At 33.3% G+C, this 7733-nt stretch overlaps 1 pseudogene; it reads right to left on the minus strand.

The window, feature by feature from the left end:
• Positions 1 to 3318: 3318 nt before the first annotated feature.
• On the minus strand, positions 3319 to 7031 carry LOC120073526 (annotated as a pseudogene).
• Positions 7032 to 7733: the final 702 nt, after the last annotated feature.

Below are 7733 nucleotides of genomic sequence, written 5' to 3' on the forward strand. Positions count from 1 at the left end.
ATTGTTTTTTAATCAATAATTGTGAGAGTAGACGATGGAACTATTGACAGTTAAATTAATAATTCAAAGTCTTATTCATGCCAAGGTTGAAAACATCGATGTTAATAAAAATGTCAAAATCTCAATTTTAAGAAAATGTTGATGGAAATATGTATATTATCAATAAAATGTTGATGTCCAATAGATATTTTTGGAAAATTCTAAAATAAAAAGAGAAAAATTAATACATCAATTTGTTTATGCATTTTAAATAAGTTATATTCGGATTAGTAACAACTAGTTGCTTATTTTTTACCTTTCATGATTTTTTTATGGCATAATGGAAAAGTCGATTCACCATTTATGTCGATGTACAATTTATGAAAAGTGAACATATTGATGAAAATGTCAACATGTCGACGAAAAGTTAATACCATGATTCATGCTAAACTATGTTTGGATTTGCCAAAATATTGATAAATACGAAAAAAAATTGGTCGAAGTTACTTATTTGTAATCATTATTCTTAAACTTCATCTTTATGTTATTAAAATTAGTATAGTTCAACAGTAATTGATATATTACTTATTCTCTTGAGATTGAATGTTCAAATCCCTCCTACTTCACTTGTTGTGCTTAAAAAAATCCATCTTTCTACTTTTGATTTTCCAATATTTGTCCCAACTTTTTTTAGAATCGAAGTTTAGTTGAAAAAACTGGCAACATGAGCATAACTCAACTAATATAAACTTGTACAATTAACGGGATAACTCTTTTTTAAACCCTAAAATAAAAGGGCTCACTTTCTTTCTTTCTTTTTCTTTTTCTTTTTCTCGGATATCATTCATCTTTGTGTATCCCTTTTCACCACTCACATCTAAAAAATATTAAAATATTTCAAAAAAAGAAAAAACAAAATTTACCACATGAAAAATTATGATTGGACAATTTGGTGAAATGTACAAAGATAGATGATTTTCGGGATGCGCTTTTAACTATTTTTCTTTTAATAATTATGTGGATATAGACGGTCTAATTTAAACCTCACCCAGAAACTCAAAATCAAATCATATAGGATTTAAAAAAGAGTTGTTCAAATGTCAATGTATGAAAAATGCCATTTTTATCATTTTATGTGGATTGGTTAATTAAGTGGGCTTTGTAAGATTATAAACATAATTTTGGATAAATCTACCATTCTTTTCCATTATTTTAATATTTTCGACTTTTTGTCACCATTAATGAGTTTTTTTTAATACTTTTTGTTGTCTAATAATAAATGTCCTAAAACGTGATTAATGAGATTTTTTCCCTCCAAAATGGCATTTATTAATTTTGGTGGACTGCATTTATTGCCAAGTCTAAAAATTAGGTGGACTGTATTTATTGTAGAATTATGGTGTCAAATTTTCGCCCTCTTTTGTATATGTATCGGGCTTACTTCAAATATGTACAATAATATTTTAAATATATATGAGATTATTTCAAATATATTTAGAAGAAGTATAAATTTTATGTTGTTATATAATATATACTTTATATTTTTTAATTTTAGCATCGTTTTTATTGAGTTGTATATTACATTGTTTATCATACGTATATAGGTATATTGAGTTATTTTGTAAATATATACCTCATATTATAGGCTACAAATTAGACCATAAACTAAGATAGATGACATCAAATTATTTAAAAAACAAACAAAATTCGTAGAATTCAAATTCTTAAGCTAGTACTTTTAAATGTGTTAGTAATCTTCTTTTCCCCTATAATATAAATATTTAATGGTATATTTGATATAGATTATGGGGAAAAACCATGTGAATATACATTATATCGTCAAATATCACGTACTAACTATATTTAAACAATAGAGATAGACAATACTGTAGGTGCAATAAATTCATATATTCAAAAGTGAAATTGAAAACAATATGTACAAATACACCCAAACCCTTCGTTCATCCACCGCAATCTCAAATCAGTTGAATAGATCGACTAGATATATATAGATTATTTGAAATAAATTCGGATGTATATATAGATTTTTTTGAAATAAACCTATATATTTCCGACGACCATATCAAAATTTTGAGATTTTGGGTTCAAAACCATACGTTTGGAAAATTTGAAAAATTTTGAAGGATAAAAGTGGAAAAGGTTAAATATATATATAATATATATAGTTGAATATCACATAATAACTATATTTAAATAATAGTATGTATTTAAACAACAACAGTAGATAATACTATATCCACAGTTAAATCTATGAAATTAAAAACAAAATGTACAGATACTGTAGATTTATCGTCCATCCATATAGAATCTCAGATTCGTTTATAAGATTGACTGCAAGATATATATGAAATATTTGAAATAAATTCGGATATATATAGATTATTTGAAATAAACTGTGAGATCTTGGATTATATACTGCGAGTGTATGGCTCCCCAGACCTAAACAATGTAGCTAATTCCGTTCGGAACGGAACAACCCACAAAAAACAGCCGTTCAACGAACCTTTAACGAACTTTGAACGGACCACGTGCGCACACATCTGGAACGGAGCTCTCAAATCTGCTTCGACGACGTTGGAACGGAGTTCACGAATAGATCCATGAACAACGTGAACACGGAAGGAGAACTGCTTCGATGGTGCTCAGATCTGGAACCGGAGCTTGCTCGAACAGCGTGAACAACATGAACACGAAGGCTGACAGAACTAGAACGGTTGACGAATGCTTGACGGAGCTTAGATCTGGAACCGAAGACAAATACTTGATGAAGGTCGACGAAGCTGGAACGAAGCTCCAAGGTGAACGAACGAACAAATGCTCGAACGGAGATGGATGCTTGAACGAACGAACGCTCGACGGTCAATCCTTCGCACAACAGTGACGAACGGAGATGGATGCTTGAAGAGAATTTGTGAAGGAATAAAAATTGGAAAGTGAAAGTGCAAAAAAAATATTGGAAAGTGTGAAGAGTGTTGGAAAGCATAAATGGTTTTCTTCTCTTAATTTTCTTTTTTTGTGTTTTTTTAGAGTATAAGATTTGTGTAAATAATCAACCCATCAAACTATTTTTGAAATAAATAGAGAATAAAAGATATTATTATAATATGGACCCCTAGTAAAGGCCTTATACGTAGGAATCCTTATTATATACATTTATACCATTTGTGAATAATACTGATGCATGAATCAAAATTTAATTTTCTTGCTTTTCACACTCATTAGTGATGTCTTGCATGGGTCACCCACTCAGTACAGTAACAAATGTACGACCAAACAGCAAGAAATGTTAAGTTAATAATAATATGGATATTCTTCTCATCAAGCTTCCAAAGTAACTTTGTGTACCATGGTTTCTATGTGAACTTGTTGACAACTCTTCTTGACGAGATCAAGTTAGATTCTCCAAGTTCATCGACCAAGAATTAAGAACATCGCTGCTATCATTCGTTGATCCGAAACAGACTCTTCTTGTTGGCCCGTCTATCTTAGCAGCTAGAGCTTTGGATACAACCATTTCAGAGGGATGTTTCTCAGTTTCCTGAATTAGATAGAGGAGAGAATAAAAGGAAAATGATATTCATTAGTATTCTCAGTTCTCACTCACTCTGGAAATACACTTTTCCATGTGGATATTACGCAACTTTGTTAACCATTGATTTAGAAATTTATACCAAAAGACCAAATGAACCAAAATGCATTTTGTCCTTCTCAATACAAGAAATTGAATTTTTCATTGCTATTTGAAACAAAAAAAAGTTATTGTGATGAACATATACCTGAAGACTGAGACTTAAGAATTCTACAAATCTGCTTATTGTAATCCTTGCATAATACTTCGAAACCACTATCATGTTCTGAAAAGCACCAGGAAACAAATCAAGGTTCTTTTGATGTAACATCAACTTAAAGACAAGCTTCACTTTCAGCTAACCAGTTCATCGAGATTGAACTGGAATTCCTCCAGGAGATACTTGCGTGTTCGATTATTCTCTATCATAGATCTTCAGCAACCTTGTCACCCAAAGCACCACCAAGGAAATTCTTCTCGTTCTCAAAGTCATTCTTGAAGGTAGTCCATAGGATGTCCATCGAATAACCTCCATTGTGACAAGCTGTTTTAACAACAATCTACAATGGAAGCGTAGGAATAAAAATCATCAAAGAAATGAAAATAAAGTTTCTAAAGGAATGGTATCAAATAATGGAATCTCATCAAGGTTGTTCCCCAACAACTAATGGACTAGATTGTAACAACCCGAATTTAGGAGGGGTACATGAATGAACCAGTATCACATCCGAATGAAAGGGACCCTGAAGATATGAAAGTATGGTTAATAAATGTTTAAAAGAATTTAAAGTTACTACTTATACCAACAAGGTGCACATTCCTTTCCGGTGACTCAATCTTAAGAACTCTAAAGTTAAGCATGCTAATCAGGTCTCATATATGGCTTATAGCTACGGCAAATTTCAAAATATTCATTAGGATGAGAGTGGTACCTACAGAAATTATAAAAACCAGTACAAAATGATAAGATTCATTTCAAAAGAAGATTCATGAGGAATCAAGAAATCCAAGGCTAGTGGTACTACGAACTAAGAAGTTGGTGGTATTTCCATAAGTTCTAAAAATTTATTAAAAGAAGCAATTTAAACTTAGATTATCATAGCAAGTACAATGTAATTTCATTCTTCCAACACACACAAAATTAATTGCAAACAATTAAATTAATGAAAGGTTGCAAATGCAGCTAAAATGTAATAGCACCACTTACCTTATTATTAGTTCATAGTAAATTCTCTTCAATTCCAACAGTGACGGTATATCAACAGGAGCATCCTCAACCACACTGTCACCTTCTTTGGGTTTTTTCTTCTCTTTTGACTCTTCCACATCAAAAACTCTAGGACTAACTTTCCTTGAAAGAATTTGAGCACAAACGTAATCCTGGCTGTCTAAGCATATGCGAATCTGCAAAATTGGATCATATGACCTTTGATTTCAAATAATATAAGATACAATTCTTCAAACAGCTGTAATGGAAAATAACAGATGTGGCTACTTGTTCAAGAATGAAAGCAATTTTCTCGGTTTTTGCCGTGGCACCAAAAGTCTCCACCTGAAGAAGGAAAAGACCACAAAGGTTAGACAACCTAAGAAGCCAAGAGGTTTCATGTTTCTCATATAACATAACACAAACATATTGCAGTTGCTTCTAAATATAATTACCGACCACAATTTCTTGCATCAAATCTGCAGCTTCCCCTATGACACCCTGCTCTTCTTTAATCTTTGCTAGTTTTTTAATCAACCGAGCTCTCTCAATTTCCACATATATCTACAGATAGCAAATTCGATTTGTAGAGATAATAAAACAACAAACCAAATGAGATTACTGAATTGCATTAGTTTACCTTTCCTGCACAAACATTATTTAGCGTCTTGGTAAGCTCTATATGAGTTTCAAGGTTTGGTGTCTCATCAACATGTTGCATTCCTTGCTGAACAATTGTCATTACAGCCTAGGAACAAGCAGATTTTGTTAGAAAAAAACGTTTTAGGACAAATATGAAAAATGAGAGATATATTTTCCATTCAACTAAGCATGCCTTTATATAGGCTTACAAACATAACCATAGGAATGCCAATGGTTTAAAGCTATAAATGTCATCAAATGCTCATAACTCACATAACTCCTATAACTCAAAAATCACTATNCTCAAAAATCACTATTGGTTACAAAAAACTAAAAGTCACAAAACCCAAAAGTCACACTAAATGCCACAAATAAGGTTTAATAATGACAAACTTTTCAACATCCCCCCTTAAACTTGATTTGTTACACCAAGTAAACTCCTCATTTTGATAAAAGTCTCCAACTTGAGGGGCTTTGTGAAAATGTTCGCCGCTTGGTTTTGTGACTTGATATATTTGAGTTCCACTTCTTTTTTCGTAATGCAATCCCGAATGTAGTGAAATCGGGTATCAATGTGCTTGCTTCTCCCATGAAATACCGGATTTTTGGCTAAGGCAATGGCCGATTTGTTGTCAACAAAAATCTCCATTAGACCTTCCATTTGAAACTTCAACTCATTCACTAAGTTTCTTAGCCAAATTGCATGACATACACATGAAGTTGCTGCGACGTACTTTACCTCGCATGTTGATAATGTGACTATGGGTTGCTTTTTTGACATCCATGTGAACGCCGTTTCACCAATAAAAAACACAAACCCCGTAGTGCTCTTTGATCATCCAAATCACTACTCCAATCACTATCACAATAACCAACAATATCAAAATTGCTAGAAGAGACATAGGAAAGACCATACCCAATCGTCCCTTTGATGTAGCAAAGTGTCCTTTTTTCCATTTTGCAATGTGTTGCTGTCGGTTACTCCATAAATCGACTAATAATTCCAATCGAATAAAGAATATCCGGTCTTGTACATGTCAAGTATCTCAAACTTCCAACAAAGCTTTTGAAATATGTAGAATTTACCGTCTCTCCTCCATCTTGCTTGGTGATTTTAACTCCACATTCCATCGGTGTTCCAACTGGATTAGCATCATTCATATTGATCTTCTTGAGCACTTCTTTAGCATAGCCCTCTTGGGATATAAAAATCTCATCTTCACCTTATTTGACCTCGATCCCAAGGTAGTAACTCATGAGACCAATGTCCGTCATTTCAAACTCCTTTGCCATCTCTCTTTTGAACTCATCAAACATGCTAGGACTGTTTCCGGTAAATACTAAATCATCAACATATAAACAAATGATTATTATGCTTTTACCTTGCATTTTGATGTAGCGGGCATGCTCATAAGGACACTTCATATACTTTTTCTATTGAAAGTACTTGTCAATCTTCGAATTCCATGCTCTTGGTGCTTGCTTTAAACCATAAAGTGCCTTCTTTAATTGAAGCACTTTATCTTCTTCACCCTTGACTTCATAACCCAATGGTTGTTCCACATAGACCTCTTCCTCAAGAATTCCGTTCAAGAATGCTGATTTGACATCCATTTGATGTATCTTCCAATGATTGTGGGCTGCCAAAGCAATAATCAAACGAATAGTTTCAAGGCGAACAACAGGAGCAAATACCTTATCATAGTCGATGCCATGTCATTGGCTATACCCTTTCACCACTTGTCTCGCCTTGTGCCTCTCAACATCGCCATTGACTTATCTCTTTGTCTTGTATACCCACTTCACTCCGATCGGTTTGTGCCCTTTTGGAAGCTTGGTCAACTCTCATGTGTCATTTTTCTCTATCGCTCGAATTTCTTCATCCATTGCATCCTTCCATTTCTTGCTTGCAATGGCTTCTTGAAAACTAATAAGCTCACAATCACCAAAAAGACAATAGAGAATTATGTCATTTTGATTTTCATTTACCTCATTAAGTTCCCGTAGACTTCGAGTTCCTCTTGGGCCAATTTCGTTCTCCGAATCGCTGGATGAACCTTTAGATGATGATCGAGGTGGCACTGAAATGGGCAAACCTTCACCCATTTCATCCTTAGTCGGCTCATTTTCATCGTCTTCTTCAAAATATGGAAGGAAAGCATACTTCTCCTCTTGTATATTCCAATCCCAAGAGGCTTCCTCATAAAAAACAACATCATGACTAATCATTACCTTCCCATTCAAAGGATTGTAAAGACGATAACCCTTTAAACTTGCATCATAGCCGATGAAGATGAGTTTCTCGCTTCGATCATC

The sequence above is a fragment of the Benincasa hispida genome, chromosome 3 (assembly GCF_009727055.1).
Source record: "Benincasa hispida cultivar B227 chromosome 3, ASM972705v1, whole genome shotgun sequence".
Classification (NCBI taxonomy): domain Eukaryota; kingdom Viridiplantae; phylum Streptophyta; class Magnoliopsida; order Cucurbitales; family Cucurbitaceae; genus Benincasa; species Benincasa hispida.